Consider the following 16,900-nt stretch of genomic DNA (forward strand, 5'->3'; position numbering starts at 1 on the left):
TTTCATTACTGAGAAGCTATTTGTGTTTTGTTTTATTTCATTTTGTTTTGGGTCACATGTGTTTCATTCTTCTTTTTATGCCTTCTTTTGAATCAATTGAGGATTCTTCATGATTCCATTATATTTCTCCTACCGGCTTATTAATATTTTTGTGTGTATTTTTTTAGTAGATTTAAGTGGTTGCTTTAGGACAAAGGACAGAGCCCAAATCAATGTCACTGCCTGTTTTTATAAATAAAGTTTTATTGGAACAAGCCAGACCCACTTATTTATTTATGTCAATGGCTGCATTTTTTTTATTTATTTGAAACAGATCCGTTATTTAGTTAGGTTCTTTGTAAGAAATTTAGAACACCACTTTGTGAGGCTAAAGCCCTTTTGTTAGAGCCAACACAGAGCTGAGGTAGCCCTGGAGTTGAGGAACGGCTTTGATTTTTGGCAGAATTTGAGAGTCCACAGCTTTCTGATCAACCTTGCGCTGCTCTATAATCTCAATTTTTCTTTCTCGAAGATTTCACCCTCCTGGGCTTACGCAGCTGCTTCTTCTTGAAATAAGCATCCATGAGATGTTTGGGGATTTTCAAAGCACTGGTATCAATTTTGGTGGAGGTGGTGATGACACATTTCTGGTGTGTTCCACACAAAGGAACTCTATAAAGGGACAGAGGTCCAGTCACAAGTAGCAAGCCACTGCTCAGCTGCTTCAGGAACACTGCCCTCTTGCCTCCGTGTCACTGGTGAGGATGATCAGAATGGTCCCGGGAGTGATGCTGGCCAGCACTTTTCTCACATGCTCACTGAAGGGTGTCTTGCCCTGGCCCAACAGCTTGCCAGGCACGTGTTCAGGGGGATACCATCTAGGCATTTTGCAAAGGTTAACTACTTGGGCGCCACCATTCTTGTCGCCACCAACTGGTTTTGTAACAGGAGCAAGAACTTTCTCCTTTTTCTTTTCAATCGTGGATTTAGCTGCTGAGTACTTCGTCTTGGATGTGGCTTTGGTGAACACATAGCCGACCGGGAACATCTGGCAATTCCTCTGCGTAGTTCGGGGTTTCAGCTGCATTGGAGCTTCGCCTTCTGAGGCATCTTGGCCTTGAGATTACCCTTCTTAACTGTGCCCCTAGCATCAGCCACCTTGGCTTCAGGTTTGTCCTCCGTAGTATCCAGCTTCTCCATGTTTCACCCACCGTCTTGCAAGGTAGGAAAGAACTCAATGGCTGCTTTTACACTCTAACAGCAGAATTGAATGCTTATGACAGAAACCACATGGCCTGCAAAAACAGAAGTATTTCTATCTGGAGACTGATGAAAAATTGTGCCCCTCCCTGCTCCAGAGCTTATAATATATACCTGCATCCATCACAGTCCCTCGTGATTGTGGACTTGTCCATGGATCGTTTCATTTCTGTCACTTATTGCTTTATATATTTTGGATCCATGTAATTGGGTATGCCACAGATTTAAACGTGTGACTATTTCACTTCATACTGATTCCCTTATCATTATAGAATGTCTCTATTTTATCTTCAAGAATTGCTTCTTTCATCTACTTCCTTATTTTCTGATACAAGTATAAGCCACTCACAATTTCATTTGGCTAATTCTTGCATAATATATCTCTTCCCATCTTTTTACTCTTAAATTTTCTGTCTTCACATTTAAAGTGCATGTTTTTGTTAACAGCATGTTGCCAAGTTTTGTTTTTAATCAGTCTGACAATCTTATTATTTTGCTTACTGTATTTGTATTTAACATAATTACTGTTATAGTAGAGCTTGTGTCTACCATCTTGCTATGGATTTTTGTTGTTGTTGTTTTTATTTCTATTTAGGCCCTCTGTTTTATTTTTTTAAATTTTATCTTTATTGTTGAAAGCATTACAAATGCCCCCTTTCTTTCCACTTGAACACCTTCACCTCCTACCCGCTCTCTCCCCAGGCCTTCACCACACTACTGTCTGTGTCCATGGGCTATGCATATATGCATATAAGTTCTCTGGTTAATCTCTCCCCACCCACTCCCAACTTCCTTATGAAATATGTCAGTCTTTTCTATGCTTTTGTGTCTCTGGATCTATTTTGTTCATTAGTTCATTAGAGTCCACACATGAGTGAGATCATGTGATACATGTCTTTCTCTGACTGGCTTCTTTCGCTTAGCATAATACTCTCCAGGACCCTCCGTGCTGTCTCAATGCTTTCCACAGCTACACAGTTCAATCGTTATCTGAGTCTCTGCCAAGAGCTTCTCCAGAAGAAGAGCCCTCCAAAGGTCCCCACTGGGTGTAGCCAGCAGACCCCTCTGCAGAATCAGAAATGGAGGAGCAGGCATTGCACTCCCCAGGCTGGTGTTCTAATAATAAGGGTGCTCACCCCTGGGAAGGGTGTCTGTGTCCCTAGCAGACTCCCTTCTCTACCAGGATCACTGAATCCCACTAGTTCTCACCACTAGATGCTATAGGGGCTCCTCTTCCCATCTCTGTTGCTCTGGGTTGGGGATTCCTGCGAGGGGGTGAGACCCCATGCTCCTGGGGGGAGGAACTTTTGCACCCTTTGGCTTTTCTGCCACTGCATGTGAGTGTGGGGGCCTGCCCTTCCCACGTTTCTGCCCTTTTTATAAGTCTCTGTGTGGCTTTTCCTGTAAATCCTTGGTTATACCATTTCAATTCAGCTAGCCTTCAGCTGGTTATTCGGGTTGATTGCTCTATAACTTAGCTGTAAATCCAGTTTGGCGACTCTGCAGCCCTCTTGGAAGGTCTCTTTCCTATTGCATTTTAATTACCACAAATCTTGAAATGTTTTTTTCCACTTACCACTACTTTCAAATTATATCAGTAATTTTATGAGATTAATTAAAGCTAGTGTTTAATAAATTAATTAAAAAGTGTGCACACGTTCCTAGCCCATAAGTATTCTACATGTTTCTGTCTCATAAATTTAAAAATCTTTTCATAACTCAATTTTAATACAGTTGGTTTTCTTCATAGTCATTTTTTTAAAAATTGCTGTATTTAAAAACATTATTTGGAAAAGGAATACAAAAGGGGATCGATCCATGATACAAAAGGAATGCCTGCACTAAAGAGACTCATCGGTGGGCAGCTGAGGGCCTAGGGCAGGGTCACTCCTGCCAGAGGAGGACGCTAAGCATGCAGGGGTAAAAACTCAGCACTCTCCTGCCCGTGACCCTTGGCTCAGCAGAGTCAGGGTGCATCTGCCCCGGGCCTGGCAGCTTCTGGGACTTTTTCCTGAGCATTCTTATAAAACAGCAAGCACATTGCCACATGTGCCTGGAATTTGATTTCCAGGCCAAGTGTCAGCTTTTCCATGCTGAGGCTCCTTCAGGTTTTGGCCCAAGTTCTCCTGCTGTCAAGGCCCAGCCCTTTCCATACCTCGACCACCTGCCAGAGAGAACGGACTCATGGAATTTGGGCCACCACATCTGAGTCTCGTCAGCCACAGGCTTCCACCTGCAGCCTCGGAACCCCGGACTGGAAGGTGCCTGAGGGGACCACTGGCGCTGACCTGAGCCCATCAGGGCAGCATGTCCTTCCCTGTGGGCCAGGAATCTTAAAAATCAGGCCAATTTCCTCCTCTCAGACCCAAGGAGGCATTTTCTTTTCAGAGACTAAGTCTGAGTTCTAATCTTATCTAGGAATGTTAGTTTCTCTTGAGGTATTTATCTCTCTCTCCTTTTTTGTTTTGTTTTGTTGTTGTAATCTAACAACATAGGAGAAAGCGTTATACAATGGGAAGATATTGTTACAAATGGGAGCTCTTGCTGTGACTTCCTTAAATAAACAGGTTGCTAATGTTTCTGGACAGTAGTCGAGCTACAATTCAGAGGCTGCTGAGACTTTTTCTGTCTAAAGGAATCTATCTCCTTCTACACTACTCTGTCTCCAGAAGAAAATTAAACTCCATTACAACCTTGGCTTGAGAAAATAGTCCCACTACCCCTTGCTAGAGATGATGGCCTAAATGTTGTGTGCTGTGGGGATGAGAAAAGCTGCCTGCTGCAGGAAATTCGCTTCCTTCAGCTCCACAGCAGGGACCTGAAATTATATATAACTAGAGGCCTGGTGCACAAAAATTCGTGCGGGGGGGAGGGGGGGGCTTTCTCAGCCCTGGCCTGCGCCCTCTCACAGTCCAGGAGCCCTCAGGGATATCTGACTAATGGCTAAGCCGGCAGTTGGAGTGCTCGCTAGCCATGAGCATTGAGCATCTCCCCCCTGGTGGTCAGTGTGCATCATAGCAATCGGTCATTCCACCGTTCAGTCAATTTGTATATTAGCCTTTCATTATATAAGATGGACAGATATACATAATGGATATATATGGAGAAATATACATAACATTGTTTCAATCAGTAACCTCTTTATGTTAACTATTGATCTGACCTTTTTAAATTATAGGCCAATCGATTACATATACTGAGAGAAAAGAATGGTATTATTAAATCTAGTAAACAGGCTGAGAAATCCACAGCTGGTGAGAAAAAGAGGAACAAAACAGAACTCTGCGAGAAATCAGCCACTTTTTAGGGCTTGGATGACGAGGAGGAGCTGGTGAAGGTGACCATCTGGGTCTTCAAATGGTGTTGGACACATACGAGGAAATCATTAAGTGTTCATTAAATGAACTAGTAGAAATCGGGAGAATAAAACCATTGCTTTGTTTGCCATTTTAATGCCCTTAATCCCATCTAAGCTCCAAATGAGGAGTGCCAGCTCTTAGCTAAAACTCAACAGAATCCCTAAAATAGGTTATTTCAAAGCTTTTCTGATCTTTGTGCAACTAAGGGATTATCTAGTAATAGTTAACTGACTCAACAAGGGCTCTATATTTTTAACTGTCAGGCCCAAGCAGTACAGTTTGAAAGTAAGAAGGGGTAAGAATAAAATTTAAAATTAGGAAGGAGTGGGCATGAAGGAAATGAAGTAGCATTTTTTTCATAATAAATGAAGCATCATTTCCACTGCAGAAAGACTTGTAAATTGTAAGGTAGTTAGGACATTATTTTTCTTACTATTTGTTTAGAGTTTATTATATCTCTCCATCAGAGGTGAACTTGTGTAGTTTCAGCATCGCAAGTATAGATCTTTAAAATACTGTGTGGGAGATATGCTAGATGAATGAATGGAGAAAAAATATCAAGAACAGAATAAATTGATAGAATTTATGCTGAGACCCTCTATAATATTAGACTTGATGGGTTTTTATTCATCCCAGATTAAATGCAGAATTTAAATATGAAGATTTATCTTTTTATTTTAGTGTTATTAGATTTAAATGAAGTTTTAGGTTTTTCTCTATAAGCTAATCTTATCTTTGGCTTTTACCATCCCAATATGTTTTGGTAGAATATGTAAGTTGATACAATATAAAGTGGATTTAATCAAACCTTATATTTTGGATATGTGCACCAAATGTTTAAATACTCACACACTAAGCAAATACAGATCGATTTTTCACATGCTATGGATATCTTATAACATAAAGAGTATAAAAAAGAAAATAATTTTAAATTTTATTTTTTATTGTGATGAAAAACATATACCTATCTTTTTTTCAATTATAGTTCATATTCAATATTATTCTATATTAGTTTCAGGTGTACAACATAGTGGTTAGACAATCATATACTTTACAAAGTGGTCCCCCTCATATTTCAAACACCCCACTGGCCTGTACATAACTATTATTATATTATATTTTTCCCCCATTGACCTCTCCCCAGCCACTCCCACTCTCCAGCACATGCCCTCACCCCCTAGTGTCTATGTCCATTGAACTTAATTACATTTTAATGAGTCCACATTCTTACCTAGATGGATTTATCAAAATCATGTGCCCCACAAAAAAAGAAGTGTAGTTTTAGTTGATGTGTGTCAAAAAATCTACAAAATCAAACCAGATTGTCACTCAGACAACTGAATGAATTATCTAGTTGGCCTAAGTTGATCGAGCTAAACTTTATATTTCTTTTTCTAAATTTCCTTGTGCTCATTAGATAATTTCTATTGAAGATTTAAATAAACAATACAAAGGTGCAGTAGAAATGTCACTTCATTAGCAACTCTTGGATACTTTTTGTTAAGAGCTAGACAGAAGTAGTTCCTTTCAAACTTTTGAGGCTGTTCGCAATGAGAAATTTAGGGATTTAGTTTTCCATGTCCTGATAGTTGTGAAAATGAAAATGCTTTCTCTTTCCATAAATAAATTCTAGCTTCTGGTTTTTTAAAAGAAAAACAGAATGTGTTTGCTGCGGTATATGCACGAAGCCAGGGTTGACCTGTGTCAGCTATTTGACAATCATTCCTCATTTGTCCTCATGGTGACCCATTTGTAAGTTACTGTTCCAGGCGTAGAGAAGAAGGAAGGGCCACATCAATTTTCCTCGTCCATTTCTTTACAGTTTGAAAGGCTTTCATACAAATAAAAATTTGAGTTTTTTATTTTGTAATAACTGGAATGCGGAGAAATTCCAGTTATTACTAGATACTTCAAAGAAACTGTATCCAAATGTCATTGATATCTTTAATGCAGAGGTCTTAGAAAAAGCAAGCATAATTTTGTCATCTACTAGGCATCTGGCTCAGTTATTCGGGGTACACTTTTGGGTAAAATGTGGAATGTAGTGGGAAATTCTATGAGCTATCTGAGTGCCATAACTTTATTATCTATGTAAAGGCAAGAAAATAGGAAGAGGAATGATGACTTGGGTTCCACATCACCACTCACCTTTATGATGCTTGAATAAGTAATTACAATTTTGGGGAACCTGGTATTTTCCTAAAATGAAAGCATTGTGCTAGAATAACATTGAAGTCCATCATATCTAAACCACCATTATTGTTTATTTGGTTCTGTTTTAATTTTTTAGCTTCCTTGATGTGTTTGGAAGACGTAAGGACAAAAAAGACATTTCTATACAGCCTGAACACCTTTACACTAACTCCTGTGTATGATTTCACATTTTATAAGGCAGAATGTACTAAAAACCGCAGACCCGGATGAGGAATTGCTGATGGCTCACATCAGGCCCTCAAAGTACTACATTGACAAGAACTAAATATAAAAAGATAATAGTATTGATGTCATCAAAACAATAGTAACAAAAAACACATGGAGTTTTTAAAGTCTTTAGTAACAAAAATGTTAAAAAGCCACATCTTGGGGCAATTATGCCATGAAAGTGTTTCTTGGGACCTGCATGATGGCACTTTTTTTCTTTCATCTTCAATTTTTCTCCTGTGTTTTCTTTTTGTCTCTCTCTTCCTATCAGTTTCTTTCTTTCTTTCTTTCTTTCTTTTTTTGTTGTCCTGGAATGGAAAAAACGAGTCCATTGTGGTGGTGATGATGATGATGATGATGATGATGATGATGATTTATAGTGCTTTTAGATTCATATGTTTCTTACTCTTAATTTAAAGGTAGAATAATCTAACCTTTCTCTTTTATAAAACTGAAATCACATTTCTCTTTACATATGTGGTCCTTGATTGCTCCTGGGTATGCTCTCTACAGTGGTATTTGGTTACTCCAACTGCGTTTCTTTGCACTACCACATCTCCTGAAACATGTCAACCTTCACTACAGAGACAAATGAGTAGTAATGAAGGTTCTTTCTTGGCTTCAAAGCTGTTCCAAACAATCAGACTGTAGTATCTTGTTTCCCTCGGAATTTAAGGAAAATGAAACAGACTACATTATTGTTACACTAAGCATCTTGGAACTTTGAACATGTCGTGATTCTGTTATTTGTGCCTGACAAAAGGCTAATACTTAACCAATTTCACTGGAAAATTCAGTATTTTCGCAAAACAGATTCATCTAAATGTGGCCTAAAACTACAAAGGATCCGAAAAACCAAGAAACAGTCCCTTTTCGTTGAGAAATACAGATGCCTTTGCTTTTTCATTGGCAAGGGCAATCGTTTTTGCCATCAGACATTTTATTTTCAAGAAACAGCTGTCCAGTTTGGGCCTGTCATTTCTGTGACTGTGATTAGTGAAAGATATTAGAAACAGCAAAGTGACTCAAAGAAGTGGAACCTACCAAGGCAGGAAGCCCATAACCCAACTCTAAGTATTTTTTGAGGGGAAAAAAATACTTTATGGAAACTAAGATAATAATTTTCATTTGGTGAGTGGCCGTCTTTATATTCTTCTTTTCTGAATAAAAGCCTATTACAATTAGTAACTATTTTTAAACATAACCATTGATTGCCATGTCCCTTAACTCCTTGCTGTTTCTAGAATTTAGGACAAATGTGAAGGAAGCAATGGCCTTCATGGCTTTTAGGTAATAATGATAATCCCCTCGTTTAACATGATGAGATAAATGTGGCACGGTGTAATAGAGAAATGTGTATGATTCTGTATGTAAAAAAAAGTCCACTGAATGAGACAGATGAGATCATTATTGATTGTAACTCATCAGTTAGGGCTGAGACTATGGTATCCACCTAGTTCTTTATTCCTTTAAACCTAAGGAATGTATAGCCTAAGTTTGAAAATCAAGAGTTCAGCCCAGCTGGCGTGGCTCAATGGTTGAGCATCAACCTATGAACCAGGATGTCATGGTTCGATTCCCAGTCAGGGCACATGCCTGGGTTGTGGGCTCAATCCCCAGTGTGGGGCATGCAGGAGGCAGCTGATCAATGATTCTCTCTCATCACTGATGTTTCTATCTCTCTCTCCCTTCCTCTCTGAAATCAATAAAAAAAATATTAAAAAAAAAAAAAAAGAGTTCAGCCTTCTGCTGGACTGGCATGGCTCAGTGGTTGAGCATCAACCTATGAACCAGGAGGTCATGGTTTGATTCCCGGTCGGGGCACATGTCCAAGTTGTGGGCTCGATTCCCAGTGGGGATGGAGGGTGTGCAGGAGGCAGCTAATCAATGATTCTCTCTCATCGTTGATGTTTCCATCTCTCTCCCCCTCCCCCTTCCTCTCTGAAATCAATAAAAATATTTTTTTAAAAAGAGTTCAGCCTTCTGTCATTTAAAAGTCATCACTTTCTGATTTTTTTTTTCTCGGGTAACCAGATAGCTTCCTTAGGGCTTTTTGCTCTAAATATATATTTTTAAAATTTTTATTGAATTTATTGAGGTGACATTGGTTAATAAAATTACATAGGGGGAGAATCGAAGATGGCGGCATAGGTAAACACAGGAGATTGCCGCCGTAAACAACCACTTCAAAAATACAACTAAAAGTCGGAACGGACATCAACCAAAACCACAGGAAGGCTGGCTGAGGAGAGACTCTTCAACTAGAAGCAAAAACAACAGCATTCCGACGCTCAGAGGAGGCGTAGTGTGGAAAATTTAAAGGTACGGTGGTGCGGTGGTGAGGTGGTGCGCGTGCAAAGCGGGCTGGCGGCTGAGGGCGTGGTTGTCGTTTTCAATCAGGAGTGAGTCTCAGACTCTGGGCTACAGATCCGGGCGAGTCTCTAGGGACCCAGACTCAAACGGGAGAAGCGGGACTGTCTGGCTACGGCCCCTCCGAGGTTTGCAGCGGTTGATGGGACAGAGAGGCAGAGCCCCTGGGGACGGACTGAGAGCAGTCATAGCGGCTCCCTCCCCCCGCCCTGTTGAGCCCGCCCCGCCCAAGCCCTGCGCACAGCCATTTGCCGATCGCCTCAGGCAAAGGCTGGACTAGCGCCTCCCCAGAGGACTGAAGTTTTCCCACAGCTGATTCCTACAGCCAGCCTGGTGGTCAAATCCCTCTAGTGTTAACTACAACAATTAAGGCTTGGCTAGAACAAGACTGCGCACAGAGACCACAAGGGGGTGCACCAAGAAAGCATAAAAGATGCGGAGACAAAAAAACATGACAGAAATGGAGGATATGGAGCTAAGAATCGCAATTTTGAGGGCTTGCCATAAATTTGTGCAGAGCCTCACGAAAACTAATGAGACCCTCGATGCTACGATAAAGAAATTAGAAAGTAAGCATACACGGACTGAAATAAAGAATATTATACCCAATAGCAGACCAGAGGAGCTCAAGAATCAAACCAAAGATTCGACAAAAAACACCCAATTGGAAAAGCAAAATGAAAAAAGAATCCGAAAGTGTGAAGATAGTGTAAGGAGCCTCTGGGACAGCTTTAAGCGGACTAATATCAGAATTATTGGAGTGCCAGAAGATGAGAGACAGCAAGATATTGAAAACCTATTTCAAGAAATAATGGCAGAAAACTTCCCCCACCTGGAGAAAGAAATGGACTTACAGGTTCAAGAAGCGCAGAGAACCCCAAACAAAAGGAATCCAAAGAGGACCACACCAAGACACATCATCATTAAAATGCCAAGAGCAAAAGACAAAGAGAAAATCTTAAAAGCAGCAAGAGAAAGAGGCTCAATTACCTACAAGGGAATACCCATACGACTGTCAGCTGATTTCTCAACAGAAACTTTGCAGGCCAGAAGGGAATGGCAAGAAATATTCAAAGTGCTGAATACCAAGAACCTACAACCAAGATTACTTTATCCAGCAAAGCTATCATTCAGAATTGAAGGTCAGATAAAGAGCTTCACAGATAAGGAAAAGCTAAAGGAGTTCACCACCGCCAAACCAGTATTTTATGAAATGCTGAAAGGTATCCTTTAAGAAGAGGAAGAAGAAGAAAAAGGTAAAGATACAAATTATGAACAACAAATATGCATCTATCAACAAATGAATCTAAGAATCAAGTGAATAAATAACCTGATGTACAGAATGAACTGGTGATTATAATAGAATCAGGGACATAGAAAGGGAATGGACTGACTATTCTTGGGGGGAAAAGGGGTGTGGGAGATGCGGGAAGTGACTGGACAAAAATCATGCACCTATGGATGAACACAGTGGGTGGGGAGTGAGGGTGTAGGGTGGGGTGGGAGCTGGAAGGAGGGGAGTTATGGGGGGAAAAAAGAGGAACAAATGTAATAATCTGAACAATAAAGATTTAAAAAAAAATAAAAAAATAAAAAAAAATAAAATGAAGAACTTCCATGTATAAATTATACTAAAAAAATAAAATAAAATAAAATAAAATAAAATTACATAGGCTTCAAGTGTATACTACTATATTACATCTTCTGTATATTGTTTTATGTATTCACCACCCATTTATTCCCCCTCTACTCTCTTTTATCTCCCCCCCCCCCTTTCCCTTTGGTAATCACCATACTATTGTCTTTGTCTATAAGTTGGTTTGGTGGGTTGTTTGTTTTGTTTTGTTTTTGCTTAATCCCTTCACCTTTTCCACCCATCCCCCAAACCCCCTCCCCTCTAACAGGTGTCAGTTTGTTCTCTGTATCTATGAGTGTGTTTCTATTTCGTCAGTTTATTTTGTTCATTAGATTCCTCATATACATGAAATCATAGGGTATTGTCTTCCTGCGATTGGCTTATTTCACTTAGCATAATACTCTCCAGGTCCATCCATGCTGTTGCAAAATGCAATATTTCCTTCTTTTTCACAACCGAGTTTCCAAAATTTATAAAGAACTTATAGAACTCAACAACAAAAATAAAGTAAAATAAACAACCCAATTAAAAATGGGCAAAGGACCTGAATAGACACTTCTCCAAAAAGGACATACAGATGGCCAATAGACATATGAAAAGATGCTCAACATCACTAATCATCAGAGACATGCACATTAGAACCACAATGAGCTATCACCTCACACCGGTCAGCATGGCTACCATGGATAAATCAACAAAACAAGTGCTGGTGCGGATGTGGAGAAAAGAGGACCCCCCTGCACTGCTGGTGAGATGCAGATTGGTGCAGCCACCATGGAAAACACTATGGGGCTGCCTTAAAAAATTAAAAATAGAACTGCCTTATGACCCAGTGATTCCACTTCTGGAAATATAGCCAAAGAAACTCAAAACACTAACTCAGAAGAACACATGCACCCCTGTGTTCACTGCAGCAGCATTTCCAATAGCCAAGATTTGAAAGCAGCCAAGCGTCCATCAGTAGACGTGTGGGTGAAAAAGATGCAGTAGTTTGTTTTAACAAAAGGAGAGATTGTGTGAATGACAATAAAGTTTCAGACATCAGGATTCGGGTTATTTTTTACCACTTGATATATTTTTTACTCCTCTTTAATCAGTGGTGTGAATATTCAACAATATTAATTAAGGGGCCAATGGTAGCAATAAGTTCCAGAAGAATTATCATCCCCGGATGCTTAAAAATCACAATAATGAAGATAATTGAATTATCAGCTTATTAAAGTCTTCACAAGTCTTTGATGTCTTACCAAGAGCAGTGCATGTTACCACATCATTACTAACAAAATTTCTTACTTTCATAATTAATTGACCAATTAATTCATATAGTTATTGCAAAAGAATGTCTTATAGAAAGTTAGAAAACATAGATCCATAATAAAAATAAAACACAAGGCATGTATATGCTTACAGATATTTTTATGAATATCATCTGTATGCGCATATATAAACATATATGTGTGTATTAAAATACTTGTGTATTTTTAATTCAACATCAGATAACATTACACATGCTATATTGTAATCTCCTTTTTTTATTTACCAATCTCTGCCTTCCCATAACAGCAAACTTTTATTTTATCTAATTCCTAATCTAGTTTTAAATTTGCTAAAATGTCCGTAAGAGATGAGCGGTTCAGATCAGTTCCAATCCAGGATAACACGTTGCATCTGGTTGTTCTGTCCCTTCCCTCTCTTCTCATCCAGCACCTGACCCCACCCACTGTGTTTTACGACACTAACTCAGAAATGTTTACCAGCAGCTAAAGGCTTAAAGGATTCAAGTTAAACATTTCTGGCTTGAAGACATCATAGAGGACGTATTGTGTCACAACAGACACACATGTTATCTGGATGCCTGATAAGAACGTTGAATTTTGTTTTAAGTGGAGGAGGTTTGTAGATAATAAAAATGGTTTTGCACTGAAAAAAAATGATAACAGTATACCAAAAGGAAAAATGGAAAGATATGAAAACTAAATTTAGTGCCTAAGATAAAAAAGAGAGTAGTTGGAAGATTAAGAACTGAAGGGGGAGGGGCAGCACAAGAAAAGCTCTTACATTTTTCTGATGCCTCTGTTAGCAGCGATGTGTCAGACATCAAACAGGAGGACACTCTCAGATGTGTCACTGGGAGAGTGCGCCCCAAAGATGAAATAAGGAGTCTAAGAGGGGTTAGGGAGGCAATGGCTGTCCACGCCTGTCTACACAATTAATAAAAGATCACTGATTTTTTTAAATATAAATTTTCTTTGATAGTAAGAATCTAGGATTGGGTTCAAATGGAAATACTTGCCATGCAAACCTGGGACAGAGTGGCCTCAGTGACAGAGAAGCCAAAGTAAGTCTCCTCTTTTACATTCATGCATTTGTTCTGCCGGGCAAAAATTATGTTCTTTGAAATACCAGATAAGTTCAGAGAAGGTTATAAAAGATGTTTCTATCATTCCTTTTCCAACCTGCAAGACGCAGTAAAGCTGCAGTTTCCACAGTTCCCCCTGCCGGCCACGAGGGGACTTGTGTGTGTAGGACAATGAGCCACAGGTGGTCTGACCAAGCTGGGGCGGCCATCTCCACCCAGACATTTTGTCCACGTGGACATGGTGAGTAGGAATAGATCCAGGATACCAAGAAGAAAGAATGCTGCTGCTTGATCTAAAAGGAAAAGTAAGGTAATAGCTACAGAGAGGGGGAGACAAGAAAAGACAAGCTAGCTGGAGGCTCTTCCACTGTCTTGGGAAGGGCACCAAAAGCCTGGCACAGCTGCAAGGCCCATTAGCCATTGCGAATGGCTCCATAATCCATGTGCCAGAGACATCCCACCTTGATGGAGAAGTGGGCAACATCCCTGGAGGCTCAGAGGTAGATGTCTCATATCAGAGTCTGGGAATAAGAAGTGGAATGTACATCTAATTGGGTTAAACATGCAATTGTCACAGGTGACAAACTACCTACTAATAGGTATCTTCTCCATTGACTTCCTATGATGCTCGTTCAAAGATTTTGGCTTAACGGGGTTTTACTGAATGATGTAGGAAGTGAGCAAGGCAATGGAGACACATGGGGGAGTGGCAGAGATATTGAGAAGATGAGGAACTGAATGTGTAGAAAAAGAAAGAGTGTGGCATAATCAAAGGCAAAGAGGAGAAAGGTTGCAAGCAGTTGGGAGAGAAAGGAGAGGTGAGGGGAGATAACACATCATCCTAGATGACAGCAGTGTTACGTGAACATTGTAGAATAATTTTAAAGATCATTATTATCCTCAGCAGTTTCTTATTCTTACCAATGTCACCACAGTATTTTTTTTTCAAGAAAGCTATAACTCCATCTCACTGATGAGCACTTTGAAGATCAGAGAGGTTCAGCAACTTGTCCAGATGTATAGACAGCTAATGAATGACATCTGGGCCAATGACAGCCTCTCTGACTCCAAAGTCTATAGACTTAACCAGTTGGTTATATTGTCAGTAAAAACACAAGCATCGAAGCCTCAATGATAATTGTATATCATTGTACACACTCACACACACACAGGCTGGGAGGTTGACCTCTTCCCTCTGTTCCCCTAAAAGTTTTGCCATTTACAGCTGTGTGACCTTGAACAAGTCACTTCACCTCTCTGGGTTTCAATCTGTTGTTTTTTCAGGGAAATAGACTTACCGATTGTGAAGTTCTTTCAAGTTGTTACATCTTTTGTATTCTTGATAGAGCCAAGCCAAGGAATTTAAACAGTGAGCTGTTTACATTTCACAGAGAGGTGATAGGGGACCAGCTCCTGAACAGAGCTATGACAAACTATCTGAAAGAGTTACTCAATAGTTGAGTATAAACATGAAGAGGTAGCTGCCATAGTCAGGGAGATGAGAATGTTGTAGAATTCCACTCGTGTTCTCTTAAAAGGCCATAATTCATTTAGCTAATAAGTGGAGACAAAGGCAGCTTTTCATTGTGGCACCTGCTGTATACCTGGATGCTCTCCCCGATTCCCCCAACTCAGACTACAAAAGCTTTGAAGGCGCTGAGGTACTATGAATCTCTGGGAAAAGTTCCATGATGAAACTTTGGCCTCTAGCCACCTGGGTGAGAAGAATCAAGCTGGCAGTGGTATTATCTATTGACAGCCAGGATAAGCTCTCAGGCTGAGGGAGGGCCACAGGTAGAGTGAAGAAGAAAGGGAAAGTAGGGGATACAAAGGTAGATTCCTGGGAGCTGGGAACAAATATGTCAAGGCCAGGAGCCAGGTGTATCACTTCCACCTGTCGGGGAATGGCAGGCGGACAGTGACACGGCATGGCGGGCATTCTCCCAGCTGCACCTTCTGAGCCAAACTCGACTTGCGTTTCACAGAAACAACCCTGAAAACAGCCCAGGGAAATGAAAAGCCTGAACAAACAGGATTGTCTGTGGCTGTCTGTGTCACTCCGCCTTTGTCTTCACTATAATTAGTTCTTCATGGCCTCTTCATGCCTCTAACTACATGGACTTGCCTATGAACATACACAGCCAAGAATGTGGTCCAATAAACTTGAAGAACTGCTGGATCCCCTGCAACACCCACCTTGTGTCAATGAATATGCACTTCTGAGACACAACTATTCAAAACATTTGCAGGAGTGATGCCCAGGAAAAAAAAAAGTATAAATGGATGGGAGAGAAATTTGAGTTTAAGTTCAAGACAACAAGTATAATGAGATAAAATTTAATTATTAAGGAGGTCTGAGAAGTAGTGGGTATTTAGGGTAGAAGGCCACAATGAGTCAGTTGTCGGTTATTATTAGTCAAGAACTTCCAGGTTGAACAACTGAGAGTACGTTGAACGAGTTGCCCTTATAAGTTTCCAAAGGTCAGGTAGCAAACTGGCCATTCCCCAGGATAATGAAGACTCTTGGGAAAATATTCAACTAATAATTATTGAATCCTTACCTGGAGCATGGTTCTATGAGAGAAGCTATGGGGCAATACAAAATAGAAAAAAGGCTTGTCCTTGCGATCAAGAGACTTACAATGACTAGAGACTATGTTTGCTTCCCCGAAGGCATTCACGTGCTTTTCATTTGCCTTTTATTTAGAGGCATCTGTGATTATTTGTTTGGCTTTGACCTCCAGGAATGTTTGAATTCACATTTGATAAATGTATTATATCTGGTGGTCTGCAAGGTCTCTGTTTTATTTTCTCCACCTTTACCCCCAGATCTTGATTCCCTATTTTGTCTATGGTTTTCCTGTATCTGTGCATGTGCAACAATGAGAATGGGAAGATAGTTATGAATAAGAAGGGCTGAGACATGTTCTTAAAGGTAGAAAGGTCTAAGTGCCATAAAAGAGGTCCATGTCGAAGGGGAGGAGGTAGAATTTAGATGAAGAAGATAACAGTTTCATCTGGTGAGAGCCAGGGATGTCTTATGGCGGAGATGACTTTTAGACTAGGAATTGCAAATTCAGAAACCTAAAGGAGCCTAGCAAGTAACGTAAGTAAAATAAGTGGGCCAGGTAGAGATTGGTGAATAGTAGAGCTCATGGAGGGTCTAAGGGTCATGGTCACTCTGCAGCTTCAGCCTTTATGGCCTATATAAAAAATTATGCTTGAAAATTTCTTAAACCACCCATGAATTATAGAACTAGTACTTGAACAACAAAAAAAATAATGCTTATATGCACATATGTACTCCCATACCAAGTTAAGTGGTATTTATTATGGCATATCCTTTTTCCAGTTGTGTGCTAGTCAGATCCCTGTGAGTCAAAGTGTATTTTATCCCCTTGTATAGTCTCTGGTACATTCCATCACCAAGGTATAACTCTGGTAGGACATCTCACGCAGAATGACAGCATTCGTCACACTGAATGAGTGGATGCCATTGACCATCAGAATTTGACC

General features: G+C 40.1%; 1 pseudogene; it reads right to left on the minus strand.

The window, feature by feature from the left end:
* Positions 1-346: 346 nt before the first annotated feature.
* Positions 347-1,179, minus strand: LOC102428221 (annotated as a pseudogene).
* Positions 1,180-16,900: the final 15,721 nt, after the last annotated feature.

This window comes from Myotis lucifugus, unplaced genomic scaffold (genome assembly GCF_000147115.1).
Source record: "Myotis lucifugus unplaced genomic scaffold, Myoluc2.0 scaffold_403, whole genome shotgun sequence".
Lineage (NCBI taxonomy): Eukaryota > Metazoa > Chordata > Mammalia > Chiroptera > Vespertilionidae > Myotis > Myotis lucifugus.